The 23,338-nt window shown below is 41.4% G+C and overlaps 1 long non-coding RNA gene across 1 annotated transcript; it reads left to right on the plus strand.

Annotated features, from left to right (window-relative positions):
* Window positions 1–403: 403 nt before the first annotated feature.
* Window positions 404–11,542, plus strand: LOC122817362. The gene is made up of 3 exons (XR_006367221.1): window positions 404–526; window positions 2,936–2,938; window positions 11,532–11,542. It is a non-coding gene; the product is annotated as an uncharacterized LOC122817362 (long non-coding RNA).
* The last annotated feature ends 11,796 nt before the right edge of the window (window positions 11,543–23,338 follow it).

Raw genomic sequence — 23,338 nt, forward strand, 5'->3', positions numbered from 1 at the left:
TGTGTTTACAGGTGCCAGAAACTTTTGAAGATGTTGCTGTTGAATTTTCAAGGGAGGAGTGGGAGATGCTGAGGAACTCCAGAACAAATAAATTATTTGTGTTTTTAGGTGCCAGAAACTTTTGAAGATGTTGCTGTTGAATTTTCAAGGGAGGAGTGGGAGATGCTGAGGAACTCCAGAACAAATAAATTATTTGTGTTTCAGGTCCCAGAACGTTTTGAAGATGTTGCTGTTGAATTTTCAAGGGAGGAGTGGGAGATGCTGAGGAACTCCAGAACAAATAAATTATATGTGTTTTCAGGTACCAGAACGTTTTGAAGATGTTGCTGTTGAATTTTCAAGGGAGGAGTGGGAGATGCTGAGGAACTCCAGAACAAATAAATTACTTGTGTTTTTTAGGTACCAGAAAGTTTTGAAGATGTTGCTGTTGAATTTTCAAGGGAGGAGTGGGAGATGCTGAGTGAAAAGGAGAAGAAGTTACACCAGGAAGTGATGGTGCAGAACTTCGATCACATGATAGATGTCGGTAAGGAAATCTGAGAGTCGTATCTTTATACAGATTCAGATACTATTCATATATCTATGCAGTGCAGCATTCAGATATTATTCATATATCTCTGCAGTGCAGCATTCAGATATTATTCATATATCTCTGCAGCACTCAGATGTTATTCATATATCTCTGCAGTGCAGCACTCAGATGTTATTCATATATCTCTGCAGTGCAGCACTCAGATGTTATTCATATATCTCTGCAGTGCAGCACTCAGATGTTATTCATATATCTCTGCAGTGCAGCACTCAGATGTTATTCATATATCTCTGAAGTGCAGCACTCAGATGTTATTCATATATCTCTGCAGTGCAGCACTCATGTTATTCATATATCTCTGCAGTGCAGCACTCAGATGTTATTCATATATCTCTGCAGTGCAGCACTCAGATGTTATTCATATATCTCTGCAGTGCAGCACTCAGATGTTATTCATATATCTCTGCAGTGCAGCACTCAGATGTTATTCATATATCTCTGCAGTGCAGCACTCAGATGTTATTCATATATCTCTGCAGTGCAGCACTCAGATGTTATTCATGTATCTCTGCAGTGCAGCACTCAGATGTTATTCATATATCTCTGCAATGCAGCACTCAGATATTATTTATATATCTCTGCAGTGCAGCACTCAGATGCTATTCATATATCTCTGCAGTGCAGCACTCAGATGTTATTCATATATATCTCTGCAGTGCAGCACTCAGATGTTATTCATATATATCTGCAGTGCAGCACTCAGATGTTATTCATAAAACTCTGCAGTGCAGCACTCAGATGTTATTCATATATCTCCGCAGTGCAACACTCAGATGTTATTCATATATCTCTGCAGTGCAGCACTCAGATGTTATTCATTTATCTCTGCAGTGCAGCACTCAGATGTTATTCATATATCTCTGCAGTGCAGCACTCAGATATTATTTATATATGTCTACAGTGCAGCACTCAGATGTTATTCATATATCTCTGCAGTGCAGCACTCAGATGTTATTCATATATCTCTGCAGTGCAGCACTCACGTTATTCATATTTATTCGTGGCATAGTATTAAGTCATAAATGATAAGCTGGTGTATTTTCCAAAGGATTTGTTTAGTAACATGATAATGCAATGAAACATTTTTCAACATTTCACAGGCAAGACACCATTCTTAGAGCTTCCACCTTTATTGACAAGGTACACATACATGTAAGAATGTTGTGCATGTTGAAGTTGTAAAACCAGTACAAGGATTTGCTGAAATGTTGGCTTGGTTCTGAGCATTAAAATTCTGTGTGCTTCTTGAATGTTATCTGTTTTTCCATACTAAAAACACAAACCATACCACACAAAAGTGTTAATAAATAAAACTCCAACCAAAAAAAGGTTGCCTCAAAGGAAATGGAAAATAATGAACAAACCAGCAGCTTTAGCATCTAACACTTTTAGTACACTTTCATCAGCAGACTTCTTCAGAAAACAAATCACAGTCAAATGCAAAGTCTTTAAATGCAATCCATCACCAATTAAATGAATACTACAGTCAAACTATTAACTAATCAATTAGCTACATTTCCATAAAATCTGAGCAGTACTTAAAACTATAAATACTCAAAAAAAAAAAAAAACAGCAACCATAAATATATATAGCCTCAAAAAATAATCTCTGAGATTCATAAACATTAAATCTCTGTGCAGGAACTGTGTACAAGTTCCTGCACGGAACATGTCAGCCGAGCGATCCAGGAATGTTAGTTACTGACGTGCATGAGCTTGCCTACACTGTTCCTGCATGGAGATCCATGCAGAATGCTAATTACCTCATTTGCAGATGAAAACCATGCACATGAGGTAAAATAGTGATTCTGCAAGCATGCAGATCTCCGTGCAGGAACAATGTACTGTGCAGAACCTTATTCGGTCACTAGCTGAATACAGTTCGCAAGCAGCAAAAACAAGGTGTGACAGCTCTTAAAAGAGCATGTATTAGGTTAAGTAGGCATGCCAATGGCTAAATATATAGCCATTGGCATTGCCATAACTTAAAAAATTAGAAAAATCAATTTTTTTTGTAGCCAATTTCAGCCATTTAAGAGCAGAGCAGCGCCGAGCAAACAGGAGGGCTCATAAAATAAAAAAGAAAAAACATTAAAAATAAAAAAGTCTGCATTTGGCCATTGTACTCAATGGCATGCAGAATGTAAACAACAGGTGTCAACACTGTTTGCTAAGGGGAAAGGCTGTGCTGTAGTGCAGTAACTATGGGTGTAGGCACTGGGGTATGTAAATGAGGGTAATGTACCTGCATCACAGATTTCTTCTAAGTGCCGCACTGCACCTAACCATGTAGGAGCAAGAGCACTATAGTGTAAGAACAGGGAGCAACATACACAAAAGGAGGGTGTGTCATGGTTCCTGTAAGCACATTGGAGCTCTGCACAAATGGGAGGTGCGGAGCTCAGCTTAGCTCAGCAGGGGTGCGTGTCACAGGCTGTTGAGTGATAGAAAAAAGAAGTAAAAAAACATCCCCTATGGCCATCTTGTGGGGAATACTGCTATGCACTGGAACCGTGTCTGCACCCAGGGGAAGGTCAAATCTTGTTTAGTACTATTTACGCTGGCTCCACGGGTTTGCGTGCGGCGCCATGGGGTGTAAACTGGAGGAAATAGAAAAAAAATGGTAATGGCACTAGCAGAAAAAAGGAAAGAACCTCCCAGTTATGTAGCTGGCAGGTGGATTCATCACAGGCAGTCAATTACACAGGCACCACTCACAGCACACCACTGTAAACTATTGCAAACACACTACAGTCCGGTTTTCCCGCAAACGTAGCACCTTAGGTGAGCACTTGTTGGGAATTTTAACTTTGAAAAATGTTAGGGGCTGCAATTGCTCTCATATATCAATATGTGGAAGAGGCTGAGGCTGGTGAGGAGGATAATGCTAACAACCACTCAGGCTGTGGAATAGGAGGAGAGTGTTCAGACCCAGGGTAACCTACCAGGGGCTTAATAAGCTGGAAATAGTAGAGCAATACAGGGTGAACAAGGACCTACTACAGCAAATCATTGAGCTGTGTCAGCCTCGCCTCAGATCCAGAACCAACAGACGGGAACCCATCCCAGTTGACACCAAGGTATGTGTAGCCTTAAGAATACTAGCTACAGGTACTTTCCAAAGACCTACTGGGGACATGATGGGGGTCTCACAGGCATCTGCATCCAGGATATTCCACCAGTTCCTGGGTGCCATGCTGCAGCATGCTGCTGAACACATTTATTTCCCTTGCAACCATGAGGAGAGGGCCAAAAATATGCATCTCTTCCATCATGATGCAGACTACCCAGCGGTACTGGGTGCCATAGACTGTATGCACATCCATATCAAAGCACCACCTGGTGACCAGAGTAGGGTCTACATAAACCGCAGTGGCTATCAATCCAACTGCCAGGCCGTGTGCGATGCCCAGGGCATAATAATTAATGTTTCTGCTGGCAGCCCTGGTAGCTATCTTGAATCCCACATCTGGCATGCCTCACAGCTGTACCAGGCATTTGACGGGGGGACATCCCCTATGGCCATCTTGTGGGGAATACTGGCTATGCACTGGAACCGTGGATGATGACACCCATCAGAAATGCACACACACAGAGTGAAGAACGCCATAATGAGGCACACACACAAACCAGAGTCATAATAGAGTGTGTGTGTTTGGGATGCTTAAGTCATAGTAATGCTGCCTTGATATATCTGGTGGAACCCTGCAGTATGGCCCAGCCACATGTGCCCACATCTTCATTGTAAGTGCCATGCTTCACACAGCCCCACACCAGTGCCAAGGTCCCCATAGGCACAGAGGGACTTGGAGGAGGAACCACCTGAGCCTGCACTTGTAGGCAGAAGGAGGCATGCCAATATGCCCAGGCCTTGACAAAGAGACAACACATAGCACACACACACACTGACACTGTAAGGGCCCAGGGACTGACAGTTCTCTCCAACTCCCACACACAGTAAAATGGATGGCTCACACACCACACAACCTGTTACCCACCTTGTGTAGGCTGTGAACTGTGTGCATCCAACATATGCAGCCCTCAAGCACCGTTCTCACCTCTGCTGCAGGCACAAGGTAAGTGTGTTTTCTTAACAATCACTTCATGGATTACTATGTTCGATCACAACTATGGTATTGCAGTATGCATGTAAGGGAATGGGGTGGGCTACTGGGATAGTAGCATACAAGTGACAACTCTATAGGACACCAGGACATGTGTGGCCAACACTTACATCACCACAGTATGCAGTAGTACCCAAGGTGAGTAATACCACAGCAGTATATGTGTGGAGGCCAGGTACTAGGCTAGCAGCCCTAGGGCCTTTACAAGCCTAGCCATAACAATTCCCTGGCTATTTCTTCCCACACTATTTACTTCCTGGACTCCTGTCTAGCAGGGCGACTGACATGATCCCCGGGGTGAATTTCCTTTCTCCCATCCAATCATGAAGGTTCCTTTTGAAGAGGGCCAAAGAGGTGCTGCTTGACATGTATGGGCAGTCTATTCCAGAGTCTGGGGAGTCTCTGGGTCAGGAATCTATCCCTCCAGCATGTTTTGTTTATTGTGATGACAAGGTTTAGATCCCTGGAGCATGTGGAACTGAGGTATTGGGATTTCTTTAAGTGTAGCATGTCCAACAGCTCTGGGTTTGACATGGCCTTGTATGTTAAGCAGAGATAGTCTGAGTAGATGATATGCAACAGAGTATAGCTGGAGTTTTTTAAGGTGGTCAGCAGAGAGCATCTGCTTTAGGCCTGTGATTCTTTTAGTGAGGTATTTCTGCAGCCTTTCCAGTTGTTACAGGTGTCTAGAGAGGTACATACCAAATGGGGCATTGCATTCTATAATGTATCTAATGAAGGATGAGTACAGTGGGACAATGTCCTCCTTTTTTCTGGATGAAAAGCCCTTAGTGATGAGGTGTAAAACATAGAAGGATTTCCTGACTGTTGTGGCAATGTGGTTATCAAAGGTGAGACTACTGCATACCTGTGTCCCTAAGTCTCTTATCACACTTTCAGTGTTTAGTGTACTGCTCTGAAGACTATGTGGTAATTCACGGGTACATGTTTTTTCTCAAAGGGGATAACTATACATTTCTTGGCATTGAGCTTGAGCCCATGGCTCTGGCACCAAGCATTTGTTTCTGTAAGGCCCTTTTTTAGAGTTTCCACATCATTTGGAGATTCAATAATGGCTCCCAGTTTGCAGTCATCTGCGAACTTTGTTAGCCAGAGTCCCTTAGTATTGGCCTGTACTTCAGAGAAGTAGATGCCAAACAAGAGTGGTCCCAGGACTGAACCCTGAGGTACTCCTCCTGTCACTTGTCTGGAGCTGGATTTGGAGTCAGCTACTTTTACAGTGTGGGTTAGCCAGTTGGCAATCCATCAAGTGACGTAGGGATTAATGCCCAGCTTAGTAAGATTATCTATGATTTCAGAGTGGGGAATGGTGTCAAAGGCCTTGGCAAGGTCCAGATAGGCTGTGTGGACCACCTTACTCTCGTCCATGGCTCTGAAGACTGATTTGAAGAAGTCAATCAGGTTCAGGAGACAAGATCGGCCCTTCACGAACCCAAACTGGGTGGGGTCCAGTGTTTGAAGGTTGCCAATGTCTTTGTTTATAACTCCCATGACAATACATTCCATGGCCTTGTAGATCAGGCTCGTCAGACTGATGGGGCGGTAGTTCCCAGGATCCAAGGTGGATCCCCCCTTGTGGAGTGGGATAACTGTAGCTGTGTGCCACTCAGTGGGCACAAAGCCTGAGGTGAGGCTATGATTAAACATGACACTTAGGTGAGGTTCATTTTGTAGTTCATGTAGTACACAGCCCAGGATGTCATCTGGTCCCATGGATGCTGTATTCCTAGCTTTGGGGAATGCATTTTTTACCTGTGTGGCCATTATTACTGGAATTTAGAAATCTTCCAGTATTGAGATGGGCCATTCAGAGGGTGATAGGCAATATCCTTGGGATCAGTATATTTAATGCCATTCTGTTGTAGCTCAGAGCAGATCTGAGCATTGCCATTTAGATTCTTGACATAGTCATAGAATGCATTGTGGCTGTCTTTGGAATCTTTGGCAATTTTATTTTCATAACTAGCTTTGGAGAAATTTATGAGGGATCTCAGCTTCTTACTGAGGCTGGTAAGGGAGTTTTTTGCATCCTGGGATTTTCCTCTTTTCTGCAACAGTTTCTTCCTTTTGTTGTAAAGTTTGTTTATGGCAGGGGACCACCAGATTGGCTTTATTTTTTTTGGAGGAGAGCATCTTGGTTCTATTTGGGATGGCACGATTCATGCATGAGTGGATGTGCTCATACAGTGCCTTAGTATAGGACTCAACAGTTGAACTTTCAGTTCCCATCTGCATGGGTGTCATGAAGTTTGTCACCTCTGACTTGAGTAGCATGAAGTTGGCTTTGGAGAAGTTTTTTATGGAGGTTTCCTTACTAGGGTGTGGGATGTGGATGTTAAGGGTGATTAGCTTATGGTCTGACTTGACCAACGAAGGGGTGAACATAGGTGTGGAGCATCGATTTCCCATGTCGGTAATGACCAGGTCTAGGATATTGGAGCCCCTGGTGGGACAATGGATTAGTTGATCCAGGGTGTTGGAATTTATGAATTCTAAGAACCGTTGGGCAAAGGTGTTGGTACACGAGTAGTTTTCCCAGTTAATGGCAGGGTAGTTGAAGTCACCCAGTATTAGGGTGTTTCGTTGTATCTTAATATTTTCCAGTATGTTTAGAAAGGTGTAGTGAGAATCTTGGGGCATGGTGGGGGATCTATAGCAAGCTACAATTTGGAATGCAGTCTTATCTAGTGTTAGTTGCACCTGGAGAATTTCAGATGCATTGTGTTGGGCAACTAGCCTGGTGGTGTGAATATCCTTGGTGAATATGGACACTCCTCCACCTTTAGTGTTTCTATCCTGGTTTGGTGGCCGAAACGTGTGGTAAGAGTTGTAGTCTGGTATTTCAGGGGTGCTCTCTGGAGCCTTGAACCAGGTCTCAGTTACTGCACAGATATCAATGTTCTGCATTTTAGGAGTGCCTCGAGAGAGTGCATTTTGACGTTTAGACTTCTAGCATTGAGTAGCATTACCTTCAGATTTTGCATGCTTGTACCTGTTACGGTGGTGGTTTTGTCCTTTGAACTTTACCTAAAAAGCATTGTGGTCTGTCGATCATGTTGTCCCAGGTAGACAGATACTGGATCCCCTTTGAATGACACCAGAAGCTTAGCCAATTATTGAAGTCAATCATTTTGTCCTTATATTATAGTATAATTCTGGGCTGCTACTCAGAGCTAGGGTCATACCTACCTGGGCCACATGATCTGAGAGCTCTTTCATGTCTCTTTTCATGTAGTCCAGGGAGGCATGTCTCAAGTCATTCACTCCAACATGGACAATGACAGAATAATATTTGTACTTGTTGTGGAGTGACTTGAGTGCATGTATTATGTGGTGGATCCTGGCACCTGACAGGCAGCTGACTGTAATTTTCTCCTTGTTCAGCCTGGTGAGTGGGACATTAGTGTGCCTGACTATAGAGTCACCTATGACTAATTGCTGGGTGGCACACTGGTGTTGTGAGCTATGTGGCACTTTGGTTGTGATTGGTGTTTGTTTGCATTTCAGCTTTGGAGGTCCTTGTTGCTTGGGCAGTTTACAGTTAAGGGCCTCCGCATATGTGGATTTAGTGTTGCTATGTGTGGGTGTTGGTGGTGTGGGTTTAGAAGGGCTATGTGTTGCTTGAGGTGTAGTGCAGGTGTTAACCTTCTCCTCTTACTGTCTAGCACAATCTTGGGTGGAGAGAGCTTTGCTTCCAGTTTGGCTATATAAGTGCACCTTTCACAGGTTGTAGTGTTCAGTGATAGGAGGAGAGGGTTGTCTGTGTACATGAGGCAATTGCTGCAATGCCCCAGTATGCCTAGATTCACCAGGTGGACAGGAGAAATCACCGGAAGCTGACCCTTGGACATGCCTAGTTTGGTGTTTTTTTTGTAAAGTACAAGAGCTGTTTTCCCTTACCTTAGCAAGCTACTTTGCAATTATAGGCTGTTTAGTGCCTATGATTAATTTATCTTTATTAACAAGGAGAGTTGAGTGCTTGTATCAGTTTAAGGCTTCCTGGTGCTTTCCAGCAGGTATTAGAGCAAGTGCTAGTCACAGGGATGCATAAAGGTAAGATGAAAAAAATTGTTTATCCTAAAGACTGCAGTGTGCACTAGAGAAGTTAGATGTGAAAGTAGGTAACAAGTTTTACCTGTCTAAAAAGTTAAGTTTTAGTGGGGAGTCACTTTTTTTTAAAACAGCAAGATAGATTGAAAGGGGGTGGTCACTTTTGTATTCTGGTACTATGGAATACAGTAGGTTGGCCAATAAATTTAAATAGTTGAAGGGGAGTGATTTCACAAAATGATAATTTTGTGCTTACTCACACAAGCCAGTAAAAACAGAGAGGAAATGAGATAGTCAAATTAACATAAGAGGCAGGCAACTAGAAAGACAGTGGTATACAAAATACAACGAATAAAAGCAAACTAACCTTTCATTCACAGCAAAGTGTAGCAGAGTCTGGGTGAGCCTTTCCTAGTAAAGCTCTGAAATGTTTTATTTTACCCCTTAAATATAAGGTTTAATTCCTAGCTCCACCCCCTCAGTTCACAAATGATTAATCCTAAGTGACCTCTTCTTTCTTATGTATGAGTCCTTAATTGATCAGTTCTAATTTCTGCCTGACTCACAAGAGACAAAGTTGTGGTCTCTTTTGAAGTTTTAAGATGCAGTTAGAAGCAGACTACAAGTAAAACACAAGGTAAAGAAAATAAAATCACAATATTCAAAATATAAAAAGGCAATAAAGTAATACAAAATACAACAAATAAAAAGCAAACTAGCCTTTCCTTCACAACAAAGTGTAGCAAAGTCTGGTTGAGCCTTTCCAGTAAAGCTCTGAAATGTTTTATTTTACCCCTTAAATAGAAGGTATAGTTCCTAGCTCCACCCCCTCAGTTCACAAATGATTAAACTTAAGTGACCTCTTCTGTCTTATGTATGACTCCTTAATTGATCAGTTTTAATTTCTGCCTGACTCACAAAATACAGAGCTGTGGTCTCCTTTGAAGTTTTATTATGCAGTTTAAAGCAGACTACAAGTAAAACACAAGGTAAAGAAAACAAATCACAGTATTCAAAATATAAAAAGGCAATAAAGTAATACAAAATACAACAAATAAAAAGCAAACTAACCTTTCCTTCACAGAAAAGTGTAGCAGAGTCTGGGTGAGCGTTTCCTAATAAAGCTCTGAAATATATATATATATATATATATATATATATATATATATATATATATATATATATATATATATATGCAGGGAAAGAACAGTACAGCACACATTGCAAGGGCTGTCACAATCAATATGATAACCTGTGCTATGACAAGACAATTGCCTGAATACCCCTACTGATGCACTGTCTGCAGATGTGCATGGGGAACACACATTAAAGTCCTCTGATCCTTCTGTGTCTCTGCTGGACAGGGGCTCTGTGTGTTTACATGTAACATGGCCTACACCCTCATCTGTGTTGGTGATAAGGCCCTCAGGCCCCATACCCTACTAAAGTCATAATGACCTATCAACCCACACAGAAGTGTAAGTGTCAGGGGTCACCAGATTGCTCCTCACTGCTCTGCCACTGATGCTGTAAGTTGCATTGCTATCCTGCTTATACAACACATATGATGGACATTTCTGCACACTAGCCTGCACTCAGTACCCACACACATACCCACAAACCTGTGACAGCAACACATCTGGCCAAGCTCATAATTGAAAGTGGGAAAACTGCAAGATGATAGCCATGTGTAGTGAATACTGCCCTACATACTGAGGAAGCTGGGAGGGTAAATTGTCTTGCATTCCCAGGACTTCTCTGCAGGTGAGGAACTTAGATACAGTAAGGTCAGTCCATAGGTTGTAATGTCACTCTCCAAGTACGTGCAACTAACTTGCCATAATAACAACAGTCTATGTAGACTGCATGATATTGCTGGACAAGGCCCTGGACCATCTGACCAGAAATATAATGCATAGAGATATGCCTACACCAGGATATCACCTGTCAGTTAGGAAGAATACCACACAAGCAGGGGTGCCTAGCCAGTACAGTACCAACCTGTTGGACAGTGGAGACCTGGGGAAAAAAGCTCCAACAAACGTAATTATAGAGAGCAAGTGAACATACACCATTCCATTCTGGACTTATAAGTGACATTAACTATTTTTAAATGTATATTCATCCACTAAAGATACAGGATGGGAGCTTAGAAATACTAAAAAGTCAAGACATAGTGAACTACTTATGTGGGTCAATGTATAGTAACAATACATAATAATGAGGACTTGGGTGGTACTTTATTTATTCATTTGTGTTTTCATTAGACCACACAGGATTTGCCCTTGTGGTCTAACTCCAGTACTCATGAACAAATGGTACAATACCCCTAGTAGCAGCTGATGGTCTGCTCCAAAGGGGCCAACATTTCTTTTTTTATAAAAGTTTGCTGCACAACCCTAACATTAATTGCTACTTAACTAACCTATATTGAACAAACATTCAAATAAAGCCCAAATAAACCAAAATGTGTAACTGCTTAATTCTAGGAGCATAACAAGAAACTCCACACCCCACAAGCTGTCCTCACTCTGCAGAATATAGACGTCTGTGCCTTTACAGAGACTTGATTTAAATCTGCAGAAAGTACTCTGGCAGTGCAGGACTTCAGTGCCTTCCACACATTTAGGCCACCAACATCACAAAATGTGGAGGAGTCTCAATCAATATTAGCCACAAGCATAAATTTATGTTGGTTAAATGAGACAAGGCCCTGGAATGTAACCAGGTGCAAATCACCATAGACAACATCCCATACCATACCCTAGCAACCTATAGCTCATGCCCTGCGTCCCTGGAATCCCATAGCTTGTACCTATACCTACTGGAGATAAGTACCATTAAACCAAATACCGTGTTCATGGGGACTTTAACTACCCCTCTATAGAAAGGGAAACATGCACTGCTTCATACTCACAGAGGGAAAAATTCCTGGACTTTCTTAACACAAATACCCCTGATGAGATATTGTGTACACCCACCAGAGGTTCAAACATACTAGACATGGTACTCCCCAATAAGGAGAGAGCTGCCCCTCATGTCACATCCTTACTGGTGAAGTCAAACCACAAAGCTGTCTCCTTCGAAATAAAAATCAGCTTGTAAAACCCAGCAAACCTTTAACAACTAGAAACTATTCCAAACCAAACCACACCTTATTCACTTATTAAGCAATAGTTTATCAAAATTCAGTGCCTCTCCAAATCCCAAGTTCACAGCAACCTGTGCGGAATTGTTCGCCAAGATCCTGTACGTCCATGTAAATGGCTATATAGAGGCTACTATACCTACCAGATGTAAGCTCAAAACAAACTCTAAAAACAAACCACACTGGTGAAATCCTAACCTTTATAGGGTATGTAACAAAAGAAAAAAGTCAAGGCTAGAATTAGGAAGAGCAACTTGCAAGCTATTAGGAGCTCTTTAATTAAACTAACCAAGAAACTTTTCTTCTTTCAGCTGTTCCCATTAGGGGTCACCACAGTGGATCATCTGTTTCCATTTCTTCCTGTCCTCTGCATCTTGCTCTGTCACACCAACCACCTGCATGTCCTCTCTCACCACATCCATAAACCTTATCTTAGGCCTTCCTCTTTTTCTCTTACCTGGCAGCTCCATTCTTAGCATCCTTTTTCCAATATACCCAGCATCACTCCTCAGCACATGTCCAAACCAATGCCATCTCGCCTCTCTGGCTATTTCTCCAAACTGTCCAACCTGAGATGACTCTCTAATATACTGATTCCTAATCCTGTCCACCCTCGTCACACCCAGTGCAAATCTTAACATCTTTAACTCTGTCACCTCCAACTCTGACTCCTGCCTTTTTGTCAGTGACACCATCTCCAACCCATGTAACATAGCTGGTCTCACTACCCTCTTGTAGACCTTCCCTTTCACTCTTACAGGTACCAGTCTGTCACAAATCACCCCTGACACTCTTCTCCACCCATTCCACCCTGCCTGTACTCTCTTCTTCACCTCTCTTCCACACTCACCATTACTCTGAATGGTTGATCCCAAGTATTAGGTTCATAGGTTCATAGGTTCATACTAGGCTATCTGCCCGAGGGCATTTATAAGCCTAGCCCATAGTTTTGTGGCTTACGCCACCCCTTTAGTTTGGAGAAACTATGCCCATTATTTTGCTGTGCCTCTGTCGAGCAGTGACACTGAGGTAACCCCTGGGGTGTATCTGCGATCTCCCATCCATTGGTCAAGATTCCTCTTGAACAAGGCCAGCGAGGTGCTCTGCCTCACATAAACTGGGATTTTGTTCCACAGCATAGAAAGTCTTTGGGTGATGAATCTATCCCTCCAGCACGTCCTATTAATAACAGTGTCGAGGTTTAAGTATCCCACCCTTGTGGCTCTGAGGGATCTAGATTTTTTGAGATGAAGCATGTTTATCAAATCTGGGTTTGACATGGCCTTGTATGTCAGGCATAGGTCACCTCTGAGCAAGCGGTAAGCAACTGAATATAACTGGAGTTCTTTCAGTCGGGCAGCATAAGACAGATTTTTGAGACCCTTTATCCTTTTGGTGAGGAACTTTTGTGGCCTCTCCAGCTGCTGCAAGTGTCGGGTCAGATACATTCCGAATGGGGCATTGTACTCGATCATTGGTCTGATGAGTGATGAGTATAGGGAGACTATGACTTCCCTTGATCTAGATGTGAATCCCTTCATGATAAGGTGGGCAATGTAGAAGGTCTTCCTAACTACTTTAGCAATATGAGTGTCGAATGAAAGGCTACTGTCAACCTGGGTTCCCAGGTCCCTAATAACTTCTTCTGTGTTCAGGGATTGCCACCTATATGGTAGCTAGGGGTAACCTTATTTTTCCCGAAGGGTATGACTATGCATTTCTTGGCATTTAACTTTAGGCCATGGCTCTGGCACCAGTTATCCGTTTCTGTGAGACCCTTCTGAAGGATATCTGTGTCGGATGTGTTTTCAACTACGGCGCCCAGTTTGCAGTCATCTGCAAACTTTGTCAGCCATAACCCTCCTGTGTTTGCTTGTACTTCAGAAAAGTAGATGCCAAACAAGAGTGGGCCCAGGACTGAGCCCTGTGGAACACCACTTGTGACAGGCTTTGAGTCTGACATGGCGCCAGCAACTCTGACCCTGTGGGTTCTGTCACTCAGCTAGTTTGCAACCCATCTTGTAATATATGGGTTTACATTTAAGTTGATGAGTTTTTCAGTGATACCCGAGTGAGGTATTGTATCAAAAGCCTTCTCCAGGTCTAGGTAGGCTGTATGGACTGCCTTTCCCTCGTCAATGGCCTTGGTGACTGTTTCGAAAAAGTCAACCAAGTTTAAAAGGCATGATCTGCCTTTGACAAAGCCAAACTGGGTTGGATCCAAAGTCTGCAAGTTCCCTATGTCTTTATTTATGAGATCCATTATGATCCTCTCCATGGCTTTGCAGATAAGGCTTGTCAAGCTAATGGGACGGTAATTTCCAGGGTCGGTGGAGGCACCGCCTTTGTGGAGTGGGACCACAGTCGCTGTGCGCCACTCCTGGAGTGATCCGGAGGTGAGACTAAGATTAAACAGCTGTCCTAACTGTGGGTTTAATTCCTCGTTGAGTTCATGGAGCACACAGCCGGGGACACCATCAGGTCCCATGGATGCTGTGTTCTTTGCCTTGGAGAGAGCAGTTCTCACCTGGGCGTTAGAGATGTTTGGGGGCTACAATCATTTGGTATAGATATCTCTCCTTTAGGGGAGGGGAGAAGTTTGCACTGAACCTGTCAGCCAGTATGTTGGCAATGTCTGTAGGATCAGTAATCTTCACATCATTTTGAACTAATTCTGAGCATATCTGGGAGTTTCCTCCTAGGTTTCTGACATAGCTAAAGAATGCCTTATGGTTGTCTTTAGAGTCCTTAGCTATTTTTTCTCAAAATTAGCTTTGGATGATTTTATGAGAGCTCTTAGCTTTTTACTTATAGTGATCAGCGGTGTCTTACCTTTTAAGGATTTTGCTCTATCTTGTAGTAGCTTTCTCCTTTTGTTGTAGAGTTTGTTTATGGCTGGGGTCCACCAGACTGGACGCTTGCCTTTGGTACAAAGAGTCTTTGTTTTGCTTGGGATTGCCTGATCCATGCAGCCCTGCAGGTGCTGGTAGAAGGCATTTGTAAGTGATTCAGCGGTTTGAGTAATGTTAACCGCCGGCTCAGGGGCCTTAAAGGAGACCACACTAGTCTTTAGAAGTGTGAAGTCGGCTTTCGAGAAGTTCTTTACTGTGGTCTTTTTCATTTCGGGTGGGGGCGGGATGAGGACCTCCAGCGAGATTAGTTTGTGATCAGATCTCACCAGTGAGGGGTATACTTCCAGCGTTGAACATTGTGCTCCCATGTTCGTGATGATGAGATCAAGTATGTTTTCTCCTCTTGTGGGGATGGTGACAGTGGTGAGATCTGCAGTGGGAGTGACAGATGCGTTTAAGGTGGAGGTGGGATTACATCAAGAATCAGCTCTGAGCCCTTTCTTATTTGCAATGGTGATAGACATCCACCTTCGCCACCTCTACTCCCTGCATCCTCACCATTCCTCTATCCTCCCTCTCAATCACACACATATATTCTTAGTCCTGCTGACCTTCATTCCTCTTCTCTCTAGAGCATATCTCCACCTCTCTAGGGTCTTCTCAACCTGTTCTCTACTCTCACTACAGATCACAATGTCATCTGCAAACATCATAGTCCACGAGGGCTCATGCCTGATCTCAACTGTCAACCTGTCTATCACCATTGCAAATAAGAAAGGGCTCAGAGCTGATTCTTGATGTAATCCCACCTCCACCTTAAACGCATCTGTCACTCCCACTGCAGATCTCACCACTGTCACACTACCCTTGTACATATCCTGTGCCACTCTTACATACTTCTCTGCCACTCCGGACTTCCTCATACAATACCACAACTCCTCTCTATGCACCCTGTCATATGCTTTCTCTAAGTCCACAAAGACACAATGCAGCTCCTTCTGACCTTCTCTATATTTCTCCATCAACATTCTCAGAGCAAACATCACATCTGTAGTGCTCTTTCCTTGCATGAAACCAAACTGCTGCTCACTAATCATCACCTCCCTTCTTAACCTAACTTCCACTACTCTTTCCCATAACCTCATGCTGTGACTGATCTATTTTATCGCTCTGTAGTTACTACAACTCTGCACATCACCCTTATTCTTAAAAATTGGTACCAAAACACTTCTTCTCCACTCCTCAGGCATCCTCTCACTTTCCAAGATTTCATCAAACAACCTGGCTAAAAATTCCACTGCCATCTCTCCTAAACACCTCCATGCTTCCACAGGTATGTCATCTGGACCAACAGCCTTTCCATTCTTCATCCTCTTCATAGCTGTCCTTACTTCCTCCTTGCTAATCCACTGCACTTCATGATTCACTATCCCCGCATCATCCAACCTTCTCTCTCTCTCTCTCTCATTCTCTTCATTCACCAGCTCCTCAAAGTACTCTTTCTACCTGCTCAACACACTCTCTTTGCTTGTGAGTATGTTTCCCTCATTGTCCTTTATCACCCTTACCTGCTGCACATCTTTCCTAGCTCGGTCCCTCTGTCTAGCCAATTGGTACAGGTCCTTTACTCCTTCTTTAGTGTCCAACCTTTCATACAGCTCTCTATATGCCTTATCCTTAGCCTTTACCACCTCTGTTTTCACCATACACCTCATTTCCTTATACTCCTGTCTACTTTCTTCATCTCTCTGACAATCCCACTTCTTCTTCACCAACCTCTTTCTCTGTATACTCTCCTGTACTTCTTTGTTTCACCACCAGGTCTCCTTGTCCTCCTTCCTCTGTCCAGATATCACACCAAGCACCTTTCGAGGTGTCTCCCTTACCAGCTCTGCTGTATTTACCCAGCTATTCGGTAATGCTTCACTGCCACTCAGTGTCTGTCTTAACACTTCCCTGAACTCCACCTCACAATCACCCTTTTTCAACTTCCACCATTTGATCCTTGGCACTGCCCTCACACTCTTCCCAAGAAACTAAGAGCACTAATTAAGTCCAACAAGACCAATTATGAAATCAAGATAGGGTCACAGGCTAAAGACAACCATAAGGCCTTCTAAAGCTATGTCCAAAACCTCAAAGGCAGCACACATAAGTGTTCCAGATCTGTGCTGAATGTTGCCACCTTCATTAAGAACAGTGACATAGTGAATCTGCTGGCTGATAAATTCAGCACAGACTTCACCATCCACTCCACACCTCTTCTCTGCATGAAATACCTACTAGCATTCCCCCCACTATTAACAGGGAGCAAGTCCTGGCAGTGCTTGCTAAGGTTAAAAACACAGTCTCAGTGGGTCCTGGCAATATCCCAGGATGCCTCTTTAATAGCTGGAAACATGACCTATCTACACCACTTGAATCACTTTTAAACTATAACCTCAAATCAGTCTTTTTATCATGAGAATGGAGGACTGCATCAGTTATTCCTCTTCACAAGAGTGGACCATCAACTGACCTTAGAAACTGTAGGCCTATTAGTCTGACTAATCTTATATGCAAAGTCATGGAATTAATTATCATGGAAATGATCAACAAAGACATAGGCACCCTTCACACACTTCCAGGCACTGGATCATGCATACTAAACCTGATGAACTTCTTTGTGAAGGTCACCAAGACAATGGTTGAGGGGAAAACAGTGCATACTTTCTACCTGGACTTAGCTCAGGCATTTGATACAATACCATACTTTAGAAGAAATGTCACAAAACAAAATGTGAGCAAACTCCAAAGCAGTTATCTCAAACAGCAAATCCCAAGTATACGGAAAGAGGCACAAAAGTAAAAAATCCAAAAATATGTTTATTGTGTAAGCACTTTTGTAATCAAGTTACTTTTTCAGACACATTCTAAAATTACAAAAAAGCACTCCATTTATACCATAAATGAATTAGTTAAATAATTTTCCCTCCAAAATTTTTAAAGATACAAGCAGTAGTATCAGTTCAACATGTATGGTATGAGAGATTAGCTGATGTGATTAATAGTATAGAGTTAGCAGAATTAAGGTGGATCTTTAGACTTGGGGCTCACAGGGGGTATGGACTAAATGACTCAGTGCCCCTAAAACCTGTTCTAAGGAATAGGAAGATCAAGAAATAGTTGGTATATTTTGTTATAATATGTTTTTATATATTTGTATTGTTTTGTTTAACATATGTAGAATTTGATTTATTAAGGGGTATAATGTGAGTCATACCATACATGTTGAACTGATACCACTGCTTGTATCTTTAAAAATTTTGAAGGGAAAATTATTTAACTAATTCATTTATGGTATAAATGGAGTGTGTTTTTGTGATTTTATTATGTGTCTGAAGAAGTAACTTGATCACGAAAGCGCTTACACAATAAACGTATTTTTGGAATTTTTACTTTTGTGCCTGTTTCCATATACTTGGGATTTGCTGTTTGAGACAATACCACACTTTGTTATATTTGACCAACTCACTGAAATGGGCATAAACCTGTACATGAGTTGCTGGATTGTCAGCTGACTCATAGACAGGACCCAGGAAGTAAGGATTGGTGATACCCCCTCCACCAGTGGGGTACCTCAGGGCGGTGTGCTGGGAGTGCTTCTGTTCGGTATCTTCTTCTCAGATGTAAAGGCTAATGTCAAAGGCCTCTGGCTAAACAAGTTCACAGATGACAGCAGATTGGGAACTATCATCCATCCCCCCGTGACACAAACATCTTACAAAAGAGTCTAACACAGACAAATAATTGATGCCAATGTCATGGACTAAAACTCAATGTTAAGAAATGCATTATAGTTTGTTTTGGGAAAACTGCCATCCAGGCTAATTACACCATCGATAAGACATCCTTAAGAGCTGACCCTGTATTCAGGGATCTGGGAACATATATTGACAATAATCTAGCGTTTGACCAACATGTGGCCAAGGTAGTAAGAAAATCATTCTGTTTTGTCCAACTTATAAGTAAGAGCATGGTATCTTGGTCCAGCAAAGTCATAGTGCCAGTTTATATGGTCCTTATCAGACCCATCATTGAGTATAATTCCACCCACCAGCATGCACTGGACCAAACATTTGCAACAGTTGGAACACCACAAATGTTCCTTACGATGTGAATCCAGGTTATAAAGACATTATTCTATATGGATTGCCTTAAAGCCCTATCTCTGTACTCTGTCTCCTACAGTTACTGAGAGGCTTTCTATGCCATTCCTATTTAAGTCTAACTTTGACCAGTAGATGGGAAATTGGAAATTCTCCCTGGGATTGGCTCCCATGTCTCTGATAGTTTGGGCATTACTGTCTGTCTCTGTCTAATATACTCCTTCACATAACCTCTAGAAACTACCTAACAAATATACACCCTCCTACTACATGCACATGATGCATAGGGACACAATTGGATTGGATTGCATGTCCAGGTTTATAAAGGCCCTGGTGGTATATGAACATATGAGCTATAGTTCAGTTGTATTTAACAACAAATGAAATGGCACTAGGACTGGAAATCACTTGTGCGAGGACTGGATAAATGACAGTGTAGAATCCTCAAAATATTGAAATATTCCTACAATGGGGCTAGGCCAGGCCCAGGGGCAGGATGGCCCCCCCTATTATAGAAGGAGGTTGCAGTCCACAAAAATCCCAAAAACTGATAGCCAAAGAAGAGCCATAAACATTTTAGAGTGGACGGTTGAGGATAAGAAAGAAATTAGGTATTGTTACTATTATGCAGAAAGTTCAGAAGTTCCAGATACAAGATATACAAAAAGATTAAGAGATAAATTATAGGAAAGAAAAATACTTCCAAAAGAAAAACTGTCAGAAGCCTTAAATAAAAATGTGTGTTCATTAGTACAACAGATTTGTGAAAAACATTATATAGACCAAGAAACTTTGATCTTTTTGGAAAAAGAAGCATCTGAGGAAGTGCAAAAATATAAACTACAAAACCTAGAGATATTTGAATAGTATAAAAAAGAAATATGGACACGAGAAAGAAAGAGAGCTTTGGTATGGTGTTTTGCAAAGGCAAAAGCCAAATTAATCAATATAAAGAAGGCAACCCCAAAGATATGTGAAGATAAATACAGGCAAAGGCATACAGATATGGAACATTTTACAAATATACTATCACAAAGATGGGATGTAGAAAAGAAGATTAGTAAAGTAGAAGTTAAAAAAATAAAAGTTGAAATGATGGCGTGCCTGCGAAGTGAGGGACTTGGTGTAGGTGGTCTAACATGGGTTACATCACAGCAGGATGGAACGAGTCCCCATAGTAAGGAGAAACAGGAAGATCAGGAGACATCTGAAGAAGAAATGTGGACAGGGGAAAGAAAAAGAGATTTAATATGGTGTAATATTTATGCAAAGGAGAAAGCAAAACTATCCAATACAAAAAGAGCAACACCAAAGGTATCTGAAGAAAAATATAGGCAAAGGAATCCAGACATGGAAAACTTTACAATACAAACAATAAGAAGATTAAGAGGAAAAGTAGAAAAAGAGATTAGCAATGGAGAAGTCAAATAAATAGAAATTGAGGTTATGGAGCAGCTGCAAAGAGAAGGATTCAGTGTAGAAAATCAAATGCAGAAAGCACCACAACAGGATAGAGCAATGAATATCCAAATTAAGGGGAAACCAGTGGAACAGGAAGTAACTGGTCAGGTGCCATATCAAGATATTTTGGAGCCTTCCACTGGAAACCAGTATAAACATTCACTTGAAGCTAGACAGCAAGGAAAGGAACAGGAAACTGTGGAAACTCTGATGCAGTCAATGTTGAGGAGTGATAGGCCAGTGAGTTCCCATAGGACAGAACAACAGATGACACAGGATGAAATTGAAGAGAATGTGCCACAGGAATATGCTATAGAACTTCCTATAGAATGTCCGCATGAAACGGAAAACAAGGGATGTGCCCTCGGTATGGAAGAAAAGGAGTTAAGAGAAGAGTTGCTTGATTTAATAGACAAAGACACATATATCAAGATCAGTGAGAGAAATAGACTGCAGAAGATTAATAAAACCCCAAAAGTCAGAAGCTTGATAAAACAAATGAACACAGTAATTAGGACTGTCCATAGAGACCCATGCGATATAACAGAAGTAAACAGAATATATTACTGTGCTGCTAAATTAGTTCTACCACAAGAACATAGGTTAGTGAGAGAAAAGGAGGGGGAAAAATCGAATACTATCAAGGAAGTATCAAATAGAGAAAACTATAAAGCAGCTAAGACAAGAAGTGTCACTGTTAGAAGATTATAGAAGAGGGAACAGATCAACAAAAGTTCTAAGAAAGATAGATGTGATAAAAGCAATGCACAGTATTAGAACAGACCAGGATCTATTTATTATGCACTATTAAAGATAACAAACTAAAATTTTCAAAACAGGCAGAAAGACTTAGAAGATACAAAGATAACTATAAGGGAAAAGCACAAAATAAACAATTTAGTGTTGACCCAAAAACGTTTTTATAGAGAATTGGGAAATGAAGTAAAAGAAATTTATAAGACCGCCAAAAAAAGAGGAAGCAGATACATTTTGGAAAAGTATCTATGAAGATCCTGTGGAACATAACAAAGATGCTAAATGGATAGAAGAAGTAAAAGAAAGAATAAGAAGTTCAGAGGTACAGGATATGAAATGGGATGAAATAGCAGCCAGAGAGATTGAAACAAAGTTGAAAAAAGTCTCCAACTGGAAAACCCCTGGCCCAGATGCAGTGCCTAACTTTTGGCTTAAAGTATTAACTTCTTTCAATGAGTAAGAACTATTTATATGTGCACCCTGAACATACACCACACTGGTTAACAACAGGAAAAACAATGCTCTTAGTTAAGAGTGAACCTGCAAGCTACCCTAAAAATTATAGATCAATAACTTGTCTTCCGCCTACATACAAAATATACATGGGAATTGATGCCGACAGAGATTATAGTCATTTAGAAGAAAACTCAATTATGGCAGTAGAACAAAAGGGCAATAAAAGAAAGTCATATGGAACACAGGTCCATTTGTTGAACGTAAGTATGGCATGGATTGACTACAAAAAAGCATTTGATAGTATCCCACATTCATGGATAAAAGAGTGCTTAAAAATGTATAAGATACACCCTATACTGATTGAGTGCATTACAGTAACCATGAAACAGTGGCAGACCACTTTGCAATTAAGCCATGATAAAGGACAGATTATTATCCCAGGGATACAAATTCAAAGGGGGATATTCCAGGGTGATTGCTATTCTGCCTTAACATTAACCCATTAAGCTGTTTACTTAACAGCTTAGGAAATGGCTATAATTTGGCTTCTAGAAAACAACAAAGTCTAATGACTTCTCATTTTCTCATCTTCTCTTTGTCGATGATTTAAAACTGTATCATCAGATGAGGAACTGAAAGTACAGCTGCAGGTTGTCAAAACTTTTTCAGATGATATTGGAATGTCATTTGGTCTTGATAAATGTGCAAAAGCAACCTTTAGAAAAAGAAAACTGCAGCACTAGGAAAACATCAGTTTGGGACAAGAATGTGACATAAAAGAACTTGAGCAAGAGGGGGTGTATAAATACTTGGGAAGTGATGAAAGATCAGCAATAAAACATGAACAAATGCGAATAAAGCTTAGTAAGGAGTACTTTAGAAGACTTAAATTAATCCTGAAAACAGCATCGACACCTAGGAACAAGATCCAAGCTATAACTCCACTTGCTCTTCCTGTCTTAACTTATAGTTTTGGAGTGATTGACTGGCCCCAGAAAGTGTTGGATAGATTGCATATTAAAGAAAGAAGGATGCTTCATGCCTACCAAATGATTTATAAAAATCAGTGCATACCAAGATTATATATTCTCTGCTCCGAAGGAGGGATAGGCCTCCTTGAAATTGATTACATGTATAGATCTACAATTGTGGGACTCCACACATATCTGCTGACCTCACAGTATCCAAATGTAGTGAAAGTTTTGAAACATGAGGAGAATAAATCTAAGATAACATCGCTGCTTAATTTAGCAGAAGCATATCGATTTCAAGCAGGAATGGAAATTATACCGGTTATATATAATTATATACGGCGGCGCAGTGGTGCAGTGGTTAATGCTGTCACCTCACAGCAAGAGGTTCTCTGGTTCCATTCTCGGCTGGGGTGCCTTCTGTGTGGAGTTTGCATGTTCTCCCTGCTTTCGTGTTGGTTTCCTCCGGGTACTCCAGTTTCCTCCCACATTCTAAAGACATGCTTCTGGAGCATTTCTCCCCGGGCCTCCACTGAAAACAGGATCTGTGGAACCTAGTTGGACTTTCCCGGTCAACAAATGTTAAATAAATAAATAAAAATAAAAAAAAATACCAGAAGTAGATAAAAACCAAGCAGCAACTGAATATGCTAAAAAACAAAAGAAAGAATATAAGGTGAAGGACCAGATGAGAAGGCAAGAAATGTAGAAAAAACATAAATATATTTACAAGTATAGAAAACATCTGGAAGAGCCTCA

This window comes from Protopterus annectens, chromosome 12.part0 (assembly GCF_019279795.1).
Source record: "Protopterus annectens isolate FY-2018-M chromosome 12.part0, PAN1.0, whole genome shotgun sequence".
Taxonomy (NCBI): Eukaryota; Metazoa; Chordata; order Ceratodontiformes; family Protopteridae; genus Protopterus; species Protopterus annectens.